The sequence below is a fragment of the Manis javanica genome, chromosome 5, assembly GCF_040802235.1.
Source record: "Manis javanica isolate MJ-LG chromosome 5, MJ_LKY, whole genome shotgun sequence".
NCBI classification, from domain to species: domain Eukaryota; kingdom Metazoa; phylum Chordata; class Mammalia; order Pholidota; family Manidae; genus Manis; species Manis javanica.
Window position 1 is genome coordinate 21,374,348 of NC_133160.1, and position 14,381 is coordinate 21,388,728.

Consider the following 14,381-nt stretch of genomic DNA (forward strand, 5'->3'; position numbering starts at 1 on the left):
AATAATTAAGTGTTCTCAAAGAACTGTTAGTTTTATTCACTGACGAAGTTATTTGAAATCGATAATTTATCACTGACTTTAGCAATTTTTTGTCTGGGGTTTTGTGGCTGAGTGTGTTCCCAGAAGGAAAAGCACTCACAAGTGATTTTTAAATGGTGTTTGCACTTAGAATATGCTTTCAAATTTCAGATAAAGAGTTCAAGCACCTTTAAAATATAGGAAGAAGTACCAAGTAACTGATTCCTTGAAAACATGGGAGACCATAGGAGAAGAGGGCTAAAAGCATTACATCTCACTTTCCACAAAATCCAGCCAAGGGCAAGCTACCTGCTTCACTTTTAAATTTCATTCTACCTACCCTACTAATTCAAAACAACAAAGAAAGCTGGCATGAGGAGGTGGGAAGACATTTCAAAAATATACGTTGGATAAGACAACTTAGCAATAAACATGGTTGTATGTGAACTACAGACTCAGTGATTTAGGGAAATAGCTACCATTGAGTGAATAACAGAAGGAAGACTTGAAATACAGCATGGAACTGACAGAGGATATGGAAGCAGAATGCTGAAGTTGAGGACAGGCTGGCTGCCTCAGGCAGAAAAGAGGCAGTGGCAGAAGTGACTCGGACAAGGGAATGACAGGCAGCCTGCCCAACAAAGCATGTGAAGGAAATCAGATCTACTACCAACAACCTCACACAGACACTGGGTTTATAAGCAAGGTACTGACAAAGACTCAGAGCAGGCTTTGAAGATGATTAGCCCCTAATTTTACAAATGAGGAGGATGAGGAACAGTAGCCTGTGGTCTCACAATGAGTGGAAGACCTGGGACTGGAGCCAAATCCAGATCAAATCTGTTACTGAAGAGGATCTGACATTCATGTGAGGGGGAGGGGAAGGACTGGGACACAAAACAGTCTAGTCATTCAGGTTTGTCCTGATTTGGGCCCAGAATAGGATCATACTGGAAAAAGGCCATGACAGGTGACAGCCAAGGAAATAGATACATACAACCTAAGACATTTAGAAAGGGAAAATCTACTAAGACTTAGATTAGGGATACTGGTACAAAAGGAGAGAGAGAGCATGGTCATGATACTCATCAAAGAATTTCATCTTCCCACAAGTATTCACCTTTGTGACGCTCCCACACAGAGATAAGCCAGCAACTTCCACTCAAGGTATGGCACCTATCCGTCCCAGGACCACCTCCAGAAGCTACAAAACCAAGGACTCCTTGGAAATTCCATCACCTGTGACCCTGCTGACTTGGGGATCTCAGACTCTCCACCCATAGTAGGATGATAGGTAAGGAACCAGGGAGACAAGCTGGCTGATTACTATATTGGCTACGCAATATTTACTAGAATGATTCTATGTCAAAAATTACGTTCAATTAAATATTAACCAAGAAATATTTAAGCACTTAAATTTGACAAAATACATAGAAACAAACTCCTAGAGAGTTTTAACCATGGCTTTAAAAGCTAAATGGTAGAACCATAGATGAGTATAACTAATAGTACTCAGGAAACCATGCCTTGTACGAAGTCTAAGGGATGTGTGTCTGGATAAAGAGAAAATGGACAACAATACCCCAGCATAAAGCTAACCACCAATTTCCTATTTTCAAAGAGATAGTGTTGGCTTTGTATATAGAACCTCACTACTCAAAGTGTACTTTAGTAACATTAGCATCATCTGGGAATTAGAAATGCAGATACTCGGGCCTCACCCTAAACCTACTGGATCAGAATCAGCATTTTAGCAAGATACCTCACCGCTAGATAATTTTATAGGCACATTCAAGTTTCAGAAGCACTGGTGTAGAATGCTTTAAGGGTACAGTGTATGCAGCAGTACACAGTTAAGGTACCAAACAAGCAAATAAAGAGACAAAGTATCTGTTCATTTTCTGTATGCCATATTTTATTACTGCTCAGACAGACCTCCAGTGTTTTTTAATGAATTCGGTACTTACTAATGACCATATGATCTAAATGTGGGATCTATCTCACTTCCTTAAATAACACAATTTAGCGCTAGGGCTTTCATACACATGAAACACAAAACAGGTTAGTTGTTCTAAAAATACAATAATGGCTAATTTTATTCAACAATTCCAACACTGAGTTCAGAGCACTTCTCCACAAGCCCCATTAATTCCTACAGGTTCCTGGGAGTAACATTAAGTCCACCAGCATCCCTAAAAAGCTGGTGTTTGGCAAACATCCAATCTCCAAATGAGATTCAAAAAGACGTGGTCCTGAAAATGCAGTCTTTTCCTGCCTTGTCCTACCAATGTAGCTGCTCAAGCCCAAACTCTCCCCCACTGAGGCCTCATACAGCTGCACACTTAAGTACTTCCCGAAAGAGAGAAAGGTCAAAGGTGTCATTATCCCATAAGCACCGGGGATTCCAGCTGTGGAGAAATTAATCTGGTTAGGGGATCAGGCTGAGAAGCTCTGCTTAAGATCTGGGAAGGTAGAAAGAAATACAAAAGAAAAAAACTACTGAGAGGCTCTTAAGAAACAAGAAGTCCCAGATAATTGTTGAGTTTAAGGTGGGGGTTGGGAGCAAGGCTTGGCAGATATGTCAGAGGATGAGGGGGCGAAATACATGTCCATCCACAACCTGCACCCTAGGGACAAGAACAGAAAGAGTGACCCAGAGATTCCTCCAATGACCTCTTTTCGTGATGAAAGGAAGAAAGCCAGTGTGGAGGAAGCTTATAAGCTGGAAGCAAGACTAGAAGAATCTCTTGCAGTTTTTTCCCCAATACAAGGAAATAAAACAAAAGAGAAAACAGTACCTATTTAACCAGAATTTTATAGGAAAGTAACCCACCAGGAGGATTAAGAGTACTGTGAATAACCAAAGAAATGTGGAGGGATTCCTTTCCAGGTAGTCCTGGCCTTGAGGCCACCTCCAGCACAGCGAAGAAAGGAGAAGACCTCTACTACAGTCATCAGTAAGCAGAGCAGTGTCCAAGGGGAGTTAGAAACCAGAAAAATGCCCAGGGATAAGCCAAGAAAGAAGAGTTCCTGTTAGCAGGAAGCAGAAAAATAAGACAGTAAACATATGAAAGACACCAGACAGGCATCCCTTTAGAAGGACCCTCCCCTTTGGGGAGGAGAATTCAGGAGGTGTGACTATAGGAAGCGTATTTAGAAAAACGGCCACAGAAGCGAAGTACTGTGCTGAAGACAGGCATTCACCAGAGGAAGGAAGAGGAAATGGGTGCATTGATCAGACAGGGAGAGCATCAAAAGGGAAATAGGGTTCTAAAGAGGGAAGAGACCTGAGGAGAGAAGCTGTCTCAGGCAGCAGAAAAGCTAAAAATGGGTAGGAAGTACGCTCAAGAACCAAGGCTCATCACCTGGGACTGAGACCCAGAAAAAAAGTGTGCCTTCCCAGATTTAGAAAGTATCAGGAACGTCACTGCATCCCGAAAATTGTGCAACCAAAAGGGGTGCATTCTGTACATCTTCGGAGCACAAGAAACAGATACTCACATATACAAAAATGAGTCTCCCTCAGGAAATAAGGTAGTTAGATTTGAAGAATTTATAAAAAAGGGTGCAACCCCAAGAATAGAATGATTGGCAAAAGCAGTCAATTCCTTAGTTGTGTAACTGCTAAATGTACCTTTAAACTTCAGGATTTGGATGTCACTTTCGGCAGACTGTGCAAATGAGGTGCACCCCGAGATTTGAAGGGCTGGAGAGAGGGAGTGGAGACTAAATTTAAGAAATTCTAGAAAGCATGTTGCCAGGGCTGGGCCTGGAAAAGGGGCTTCCTCTTCAGACTTGTGGGAATGTAAGTACTCCCAATTCTTTGGTTATTGAACCACAGATTTGAGAGACTCGTTAATGGGGCGAACCCCCAAATTTGAAAAGGCGTTCTTACTCAGATTGGGGGTACAAAAATGTGAGTGTACTTCCAGTTTACGGGGGGGGCTTGTGAAAGGGGTAAACCCTCAGTCTGAGGGGCTTTAGAAACTGAAATAAAACCCAGGCTGGAGCTTCAGTGCGTACATCACCCACATTTCAAAACTGTAATAAAGGGGACACTCCCACAGTCGGGGGCATGAGAAAGGGGTGTGCTCCCCAGAATAAGGTAACAGTCAATAAAAGAGAACCCGTTCCGAAAGCACAAGGCAAGAACAGGGCCTGGTGGTGGATCTCTCGGGGGCCACACAGCTCAAGCTCTGGCCCTAGAGCTTACCCCCCACCCCCAGCACCGCCAGCTCCGCGCCCCGGGCCCGCACCCCGGGACCCAGCCTCCTACAGCGGCACTGATTGGCCGCGGCCGCCGTCACTCCCGCGGGCAGCCCTGGGGATTGGGCGCCGCTCGCACGCCCGCCACGCTCTCAGCAGCAGTCTCCGGGCCTCCCTCAGGGCTGGGCGAGCGGGATCAGGCGGGGAACGGGGCCGAACAGGCGACCGGACCAGCGGTGGCGTCCGACTCCGTCCCCGCCCGCACGGGGCGCGCGCGGCGCGGTCCCGGCCCAACCCGGCCCCAGCCAGGCGGCTTCGCCTCGCCGCGAGCTCACCTCACAGCCCCGCTCCGGCTGCGCTGCTCCAGGACCAACCGACAGAAGGACTCTGCGTGCTGCGCACCACGTGACCCCCGGGACGCGCCCAGCGTATCCCCCGCCCCCCACACACACACGCTCCATCGCCACCACCGAGTGACGCAGCGCCCCAGCTTTTCCGCCCCGCCCGATCGCCGTGGCTACAGCTCGGAGGGCCACGCCCACTGCTCTGACCCGCAGGAACCGCGCGGGGCCCCTGATCCAGAGTACGAGGTCTCCATTCACCCGTAACTACTGAGCTCCCACGAAGCCCGGGACTGGACACTGTCCATCACCTGTTAATTATGCCTTCTAAGTGCATCTCGAAGCCTCCCACTCTTTCCATCCCACTACCCACACTCCAGTCTAGACCACCCATGACCTCTGCTAGATGATGGTGGTTCCCTTCACCTCATTAGTCTTTCTCCTTCCTATCCATTTTCAGACAGAGAAAGTAGGAGCTTTTCAAAACGCAGATACAATCACAGCAATCCACTGCTGAAAACCCGTCTACCACTGTTCTTCGAATTAAGATCTAAATCTTTACTGCAGCCTATCCACCAGGCTCTTGAAAGTCTAGACATAACCAGCTCCCCTCACATTGTCACACATCCTGCTTTCTCACGTTCTCAGTCTCAAGTCCTCAAACAGGTCAGGTTCCAAGTAACTTCCTGCCTCAGGGCCTTTGCACTCATCTGTCCTCCATTTTGCCTCACCAACTCCTAGGAAAGAATTCCAATTTCTGGTGTGTGGGAAGGAGCTGTATTTTGCCTTCCGGGACCAAGATTGGAATTGCAGCCACACCACAAGTGTCTGAAATATCTTCCCAGTGGAATGAAGGAAGTGCCAGGGCGAAATGCTAACCATATTTTTTAGGGCAGTAACGACTTTATTGTATATTGGAAAGATGGGTAGCCAGTGTTCTTCTTAAAATCTAATCATGTTACTGCCCCTGCTAGAAACAACCAATCACTTTCCATCTGCATCCTCCACCCTTGCTCATCTTCTGGCCACGATGACTTTCTGTCAGTTTCTATGGTTCTTTCCAAGCTCTTCCCAGCTGCTGAGCCATTGAATTAGCTGTTGTTTTTTGCGAAGCTGATTTTTCATTACGTAGGTCTCAGTTTCTCATCTCCTCTGCGAGATCCTCTTTGACTACATTATCTAGAAGTGCTTCCCTCAATCACATGCTTCCCTCATGGCAATTACCCTCTACCTTTGTCACTGTTGGTTTTCAATAGAGCACTTAATATAGTTTGTAATTACTTTATTTCTTTGTTCTCTTGGTTGTATTTGTCTATTTCCCAAATTAGAGTTAGGGACTGTCTTGTATCTACTGAATTGCCAGAAGCTGACAAATAATAGATGCTCAATGTATATTTGTAGAAGGAATGAAAGGAAAGAAAACAATACTTTTAAAAACTAGTAGATTCTTTTTTGGATCTGAGTCCATAGGAGAGAGCTTTTCAAATCAAAGCCTGAAGAGGGCATTGCCTCAGCTGATGCAGTCAGGGCAGAAGGCAGTGCTTAGGAGGAGGTTCTGGGAAAGCAGAAACAAAAGCTTCTGCTCTGCTCACTTTGGCAGCACCTATCCAAAAATTATAATGATACAGAGATTAGTATGGCACCTGCCCAAGGATAACATGCAAATTTGTGAAGCATTCCACATTTTTTAAAACTTCATAAATTTGAGGACCAGAACTCTTTGCATGAACTCAGCTAAATGCTTAAATACGGGAAGAAAATGACCTTCCCAGCAACTTCTCAGTTTATGTTTATTAATATGAAATTGTTCAAATGTTAGTGGCCATTGTAAGCATACAGAGAATTCTTTGCCCCACAACTACAGTAATGCCAAGCATCCTAGACTCCAGAGCCCCATAAAATATAACCAGTTTCTTCCTTTATTCAACCTGCATGTATTGAGACTAGGGGTTGAGCTAGTCACCAAAAACACAGAGCAGAATGAGATTTAGGCTCTGCTCTCAGGGAACTCACAACCTGGTAAAGAAAATGTCACAACTTGTAGGTTAAAATTATTTTTGTTGCAAGTACAAGCACTGACACTGTTACCAATACAAGCAAAAGAAATACATTACAAAGATATTTGAGGCCCACAGCATGGATGGACAGGAAAGCAGACTTGGAAAACAAGCAGACACAAAATTGGCTTTACCAGGAAGGTGCAGCTGCTGCTACCAGCAGGGCCACACACCACAGCTGGGATTCAATCCTAATATCCCTTTGTCTTTGGGTCACTCATTCAATAGGCAAAGTCTTAGCCAGGAGCTGCTGTTGATTGGGCAATCTCAGGTCACATGGATTAGTCCAGGCTGCCAGGGAAAGAAGAGAGGAACAATTTGCATCTAAGAATATCATCTCCCAAAGTGGAAAGAGAGGGGAGGATTGATGCTAGCCCGGCAAAACTAACTTGATACAGATATGAATAAAGTACCTTGGTACTTAAGCTCTCTCCAATTAAAAAAAAACCTACAGAAGCCTGACTTGCCAGTTTCCTCTAAACTGGACATTCACTGGCTGCCAGCCAAAGAACTCTAGTTTGCAAGGTTCTGGTCTAAAGTCTGCGTCTTAACATTGCCTTCTTAGCAGCATCAACTGTTCTTCCTTAAGATCCTCCCCAGCCCCACTAGTATTTGGTCTCAAACTCTCAATTCTTTCTTAGGTAGAGCCTTTCTTTGTGCAAGATAGTCATTCAACAAATAGTTGTGATTGTGTGGGTGAGTGAAAGAATGAATGTATAGCAGCCTCAACTCCAGAGAGTAGAATCTCTCCTGCTAAATATCCGACCATTTCAAACAATGGTTCCAGCCCACAAAATGACAGCTCTACAGTGAAACCCTGCATACACACAAGGTATACACAATAGCGCAAGGAGCACTCACTACCTGCATGGAAGAGTCCTTTCCCTCCTTAAACATTTTTCCTCAACTCTAAAATGGGATGGTATCTATCTCCACTCATAGAATTATCACATTTAAGTTCAATAACATATAAGAAAACATACTGAAAACTGAAAAGTTCTACATAATGATTTTCTGATTGCTTTCTTACAAGATTCGTCATCTAAAGTATTCAAAAATGTCCTTAGCTAAAGAGAAGCAGAACTAAAGTCCTAACATGAGATAGGATATTCAATTAGAAAACAAATCTTTCTCAGTGACTACCCAGCAAATCTTTATGCTCTGTGCTTATGCAACCCCAAGGCATTTGCAATGAGTCTGTCGAGGGAAAAGGGGAAAACTAAAACAGAAAAGCAAGCCCCTTAGCTGTGACTCACACCCACAGAACCCATGTACTCAGAGTATCACTAAGTTTGAGCATGTCATTCTCCAAAGCAGGAACTGGGGTATGGTATCGGCAGCACCAAGCTGGGTGTGAGAACTCAGGAAGCCGGAAACCACAGTCACACCAGTATCTGAGTGGTCCAAGAACCTCCACAAGGCCCCAGGGGCCCTAGAGAAACAGGTTGAGGTCTTACAGTCTGGGTCTGATGGAAAGTTCTTGAGCTCCCCAAGCTAATGCTCTCCAAGTGAGGGGGAGGAAAATTAAGTAGGAATTCCAGTATATTTCCAGCATTTTGCAAGATTATAATGAGGGAGGGAGAAGAAGAATGGAAAGGAAAACATTTTTTATTCTTGTCCCAGCCACTAAACAGGGTGATAAAATCGACCTGAACCACTTCAAGGGCAGGGAAAATGTCCTGTTCTCCTTTGTCTCTTGGGAGTCCCAGTACTTAGCACTGTTCCCTGTTATTTAAGCATGCTTAAAACATGTTTTGTGTGGGTTAAAACTCACACCAGCCCAGAAAGAAAGAGGCAGGAGTTTAGTCGTAGGGACCAAGGGAATGACAGTTACAAAGAAGTTGATTAAATATACAGTCTCTAAATCTGCTGGTACTCCACTCCCTAAACCACTTGTAATTTAATTTTAAATAGTGCTGTCACAGTTCAAGTACCAGAAACTATATAAAAGATATACAATACAAAGTCCTCCTCAAATTCTTGTCCCTCAGTGGTCCTGTTTGCATTGGTAACCACACTCTTACTTTTTTATTAATCATTTCAGAATTTCTTTATGAATATATAAGGAAGTTTGAATTAAGTTGAAATATATTGTGACCCTTTTACACAAAAGGAAGCATTTATACATGTTCTCTACTGTACTTTTTCACTAAACAAAACAGTTTGGACACCCTACAATGTATTTTGTACAATGGCATAAAAATAACTTGGTTATCTTGTTTTATTTTACTGCTGTATAGTATTATTGTATGGCTGTACTACAATGTGCTTAATCGGTCCCCTATTGAATAACATTTGGGTCGTTTCCAATCTTCTGCAATTTAAAAGCAGTATTCCATTTACAAATAATACAACATGCATGTGCAAGCAGAACTGTTGTCTAAATTCTCAGAAATGGGAGATTTGAGCCACAGGGTTATTATATACATTTATGATTTTGATAGAGATTACAAGTTGTCCTCTATAGGTTCCCCAGAGAAATAATTCCACAGTTCCAGAATGTGTCACAAGTAATTGTTACTTGTAACAATTAAAATCCAGCAATTTGTTTGTAGTTTAAGAAACAGAAGTAGTTTCGAGATCATTCCCATTATGTTATTCTCACTTGCCTGTATTGCTGAAAAAGAAAGAAATGACTGATGTTCCAATTTTCCAGCTAGGAATGTGTGTAACCCACTGCACAACCATGTGTGTCACACATGTCAGTGTTATCACCATGTGTCTTTAAACAAGATATACTGGAAATTATCTTAGTGATCTTGATGCAGGGGAAAATATCCTTAAGACATGGAATGGACAAGCCATTAAGGAAAATATAAATGCAACAACATAAAAAAATTATATTCCTTCCATGGATGTATGTATGTATATGTATATATGTAGAGATAGCTTCAGGGATGTAGGGAAATGAGACAGGAAATTAAAGCTGAGAGTAACTCAAAGGAGAACCATTCACTTTGTTTCCAATGTTTATAAACAGTGTTGCAATAAATCCTTTGTTAATGGTCATTCCCTATGTTTCCAAGTGTTATAAACAATGCTTCAGTAAACAGCCCTGTACACTGAAAAAAGGAAAAAATGGAGCTGTGTCCAGTTTATTGGAAATTATGAGACAAGAAACAAACAGAATTGAGTATATTGGTTTACTTATGTGTATTTGAGAGTAAAAAAAAAAAATTAGGAGTGAGAGTGATGAACAATGTTGATAAATTGATGTTCTTCAGTCCAAACCCCCTGGATTCCTTCTTGCCTGCTTATTGACTCACTAAAACCCAAAAGCTCTCTCTCTTCTCTGTTACCCCATATTTATCGGTTTAAAATCTCACCCCATTGACTTCACCCTACAGCCTAGCCCACAGTTCCATAGGCCTAAAACAGTATCTGAAGTCCAATCTAGAGTCCAAATCCCAGGCTCTAAATTGCACTACCAAAGTCACTGGATGACAACGATAGAGAAACAGGTAGTTTTCCCTCTACATGTCTTGGGGTAAGACCTCTGACTTTTCAGAGGACTGATGAGGAAATAAAAGTTATATTTATAGTTCCTATAGATTTTCCAGTTTCCTTTCATCCCTACACCTCACCTTTGCCCTTCTACCCTTCCTATTCTACTTCAAATCTTCATCACTTTGGGGGAAAAAAAATAATGATAGTATTTTTTGAACATTCGCTGTTTGCAAGGCACTGTGCTAAGCACTTTACACGAACTGTTTCATTTACTGTTTACAATAACCCTTGAAAAGAGGTCCTATTTATTATAATTTTGCAGTTGAAGAAATGGAGAAGTTACATTGCTTATCTAAGGTCACATTGCTAAGAATAATTTAAGCACAATTTTATTCCAGATCTCATGCATATTACTCCTAAACTAACCAAATTTTCAATAGACCATCTCCTAGCTCCTCTGCTCTTAGACTCTTTCCAATCTGCCCTATTCTCCAAACTATCCATTACCATTCTAACATGAATGATCCTCTACAACATGTCAGATCATCTACTAAACCTCTAATGTTGGCCCCTCTGTAACTGAAAGTAAATCCAAAATAATAACCTCTAAGCCCTTCTTGATCTGCTGCTTGTGTTCCCCAGTTTCTGACCTCAAACTCCCTTCTCTTTGCTTTGCTTACTCCAGCCTGGCTTTTCCTTGAACATACTAAGCACACTTCTACCTAGGGTATTATACTTGCTCTTCCCTCCACCTGGAAAGATTTATCCCCAGATATCCATAAGACCGACCACTTCATTTCCTTCTGGTCTCTGTTCAATTGTCATTGTATCATAGAGGCTTTCCCTATCACCCTAAATAAAACAGTGTACTGTTCTCTCTCTTCCTTATCCTTGTTTATTTTTCCTCACAGCATTTATCACCACCTGGTGTATTATATATTTATTTTTCTGTTAATAATCTGTTTCATATCCTCAGAATTTAAAATTCTTAAGGGCAGGGACTTTGTTTTGTTTACTGCTGTATCCTCAGTGCATGGAATAATGTCTAGCATGAAATTGGTGCTTAAAATTTTGTGTAAGGGATAATATCAACAACATCCCATTATACAAGGCACATACTTATTTTTTCATTTAATCTTTTTAACAACCTTATAAGAGTTAACAGCCCTTTAAATGTGATATCCAAAACTTTTCAGTGGCCAATGAACAACTGGCTCTCTAAGAAAAAAGAAAAGGTTGATCTGTAGTTTTTGCAGATATCTGCGGTGTAAATACTCACACTGGGCTGATATCAAACTACCAATTGAGATCAACAGGCTCACAAAATTCCTGGACGTTTAATAATTGGCTTATGTGCTGGTTCCAGCCCATTCTAGCAAATTACTGCTGCTCTTCTTAGCAGAGCATAGAAGACCTGTACAAAGTAGCCCTTATCTGTCTCTCTAATGGAATCTCCTCTGACTTTCCAACCCACCCACACAGGCCACTTCAAATCAAACAAAATTCCTGTCCATGTGAGAACATGCCCTGCTTATCTATACTTAATAGTCACTGGACAGTGTGCTCTATTGCTGAGTTCTTTTAACCTTTCTCAGTCTGGCTCTATACTGATGCATCTCCAAAGCAACCCTAACCAATTCAATAAACAATTGTTAAACAACCAGCACACTGGGCAGGATGATAAGAGCTGCGGGGATAGAGATAAAAGAGAAGCAGTTGAAGTTCTGGAAGCAGTTCACAATATAGTAATGAAGGCAAATGTGTAGGAAACAATGTTGAATTATCACTTAAGAACAGTAATGAAGGACTGGTTGAGTCTAAGAAGGGTGGGCAGGATTAAGGCCAACTTCCTAGAGGAAATAGAACACAAATATCTTTAAAGACAGACATTTTCTAGGCAGGGAGATATAGGCAACTTGAGACTTCTGGAATAGATTAAGAAAGTGGAGGTAAGACCAATAATAGGGCTTCCTGGGTTCCTCTGTGTTCCCCAAACCCTTGGTGGAAAATTCTATTGCACTCCATTATAGCAGAATCTCCAATAGCCAAGGGATCAAAGCCAATAAATAAATCACAAACACAGGGGAAACTACAACAATAAGTCAACATCTTGAGAGATGTTTGCCAAAATTTTATACCTGTTGGTTATCAGCAAATCACGGCCAACAAACTTGGTATTCTGTTGTTGATAAATCTAAGAATATCATAGAACTTCATAGACTTGTTTCAGTCGGTACAAGCATTGGAAAATGTAGCAAAAATCGTTGAAAATGACAAAGCGATGTCGGCGGTGAAGGCAAATTCTGGCACACTAAGACCCCCACCCCTTAAGATCCAGTCACCAATGCAGAACACACCCTACCCCTACTCCTTAAAAATGTGCTTCCTCACCCACGAGCTGCTGCTCCCTCTCTCTGGAGGCAGCCATTTTCTCTTTCAGATAATAAAATCTCTTGCATGGGCCCATGTCTCCTGAGTCGTTCTGGGGTAAGGAGGGTCGTGGTGAGATACCCTTTCAGGTGGGATGTGGCCAAAAGTACACATGGTAAATATATGAATATGATAAAAAGTATAAAATTAATACTGTGATAGATACTGATCATGTGCTTTATTTGTATTAACTCATTTAACTTTTGTCACAATTTTGTAATGTAGGTTCTATTATTATCCTGCAGACATTTCACAGATAAGAAAACTGAGACTTAAGACAGGTTAAATAACTCACTTAATATCACAGAAATACAGTAGAGTGCTGGAACCAGCTTGTGCTGGCTTGCAAGAGTTGATTTTTAATCTCCTCAGGCAAGGGAAACAAAAGCAAAAATGAACAAATGGGACTACATCAAACTAAAAAGCTTCTGTATAGCAAAGGACACCATCAGCAGAACAAAAAGGCATCCTACAGTATGGGAGAATATATTCATAAACTACATATCCAACAAGGGGTTAATATCCGAAATACATAACTCACACGCCTCACACCCAAACAGCAAATCACCCGAAAAAAAATGAGCATAGGGTATGAACAGACACTTCTCCAAACAAATTCAAATGGCCAACAGGCACATGAAAAGATGCTCCACATCACTAATCATCAGAGAAATGCAAATTAAAACCACAATGAGATATCACCTCACACCAGTTAGGATGGCCAACATCCAGAAGACAAGAAACAACCAATGCTGGAGAGGGTGCAAAAAGAAAACCTTCCTACACTGTTGGTGGGAATGTAAATTAGTTCAACCATTTTGGAAAGCAATATAGAGGTTCCTCAAAAAACTGAAAGTAGAAATACCATTTGACCCAGTAATTCCACTCCTAGGATTTACCCAAAGAAAACAAAATCCCTGATTTGAAAAGATATATGCACCCCTATGTTTATTGATGTACTATTTACAATAGCCAAGATATAGAAGCAACCTACGTGTCCATCAATAGATGAATAGATGAAGAAGATGTGGTATATATACACAACTAAATATTATTCAGCCATAAAAAGGAAAGAAATCCTCCCATTTGCAACAATTCAACTGAGAGTTTAGTTGTACAGAACTACAATATGTAGTAGAATGAATAAGAACCCATGTCTGTTTCTGTTTACTTTATACCTACCCTTCTCTAGTAGAATTGGTAGGAGAATTCATTGGATCCAGACTTGAGTGAAGGAGTTTCAGTGTAATTGTAGGGCAACAGAAAGGTGTTCTTATGCATAAGGGTGTGATTTGGAATTTGATTATGAAAACAAAAATCTATAGGCCTTAAGGAAGACACTAAGAATTAACCACAGGAATAATTTTAACTGAGCATAATGGGAAAAGACACATGTAAAAGATAGCATTCGAATTGGACCTTGAAATGTAAACATCAAATCCTTATATGTCAGTGAAGGTCATGTAAGGAGGCAGAAACCACACATTATTTGAAGAGAGAATTTGATATAATAGGCTGTTAATTACATAACTGAAGAAATAGAAATCTAAGATATCATGGAAGTAGTAATTGTAGGAACAGCTACCACCCCTAGGGCTCAGGGAACAAAAGAAAGAGATTAGGATTATTAAAACACAGAAACTCAGAGGAAGGGACAAACAGAGCTGAAAGTCAGATCCTTGAAGAGGCGGTACTGCTTGGCAAGTGCTTGTGTCTCTGAACTCAGCGGAAGGGCCGCAGGGGGTTGGGACCCAAGCAGGTGAGTAGGGAGGGGCACTGGGCAGTCGGTGTTGGTATCTCTGAAGAAGGAGTAATGAAATTGGTTTCTTAAATTTTGGAAAAGCTGCAAACTGATTCAGCTGCTGTAATGGGAAGGAACTGC

At 41.7% G+C, this 14,381-nt stretch overlaps 1 protein-coding gene and 1 non-coding gene across 5 annotated transcripts in view; one reads left to right on the top strand and one right to left on the bottom strand.

Moving 5' to 3' along the window:
• The window catches only part of PHF20 (PHD finger protein 20), a 164,030-nt gene extending 159,340 nt beyond the window's left edge, over positions 1 to 4,690 (bottom strand). For 3 of the 4 annotated variants that reach the window (XM_073236666.1, XM_073236663.1, XM_037012865.2), the window contains exon 1: positions 4,560 to 4,690. The gene's annotated coding sequence lies outside the window, so the exon portion shown is untranslated. The remainder of the gene's footprint in view (positions 1 to 4,559) is intronic. The other variant, XM_073236662.1, reaches the window with a different exon arrangement.
• Positions 4,691 to 6,149: 1,459 nt separating this feature from the next.
• On the top strand, positions 6,150 to 6,253 carry LOC118971446 (U6 spliceosomal RNA). Its single transcript, XR_005059893.2, has one exon. It is a non-coding gene; the product is annotated as a U6 spliceosomal RNA (small nuclear RNA).
• Positions 6,254 to 14,381: the final 8,128 nt, after the last annotated feature.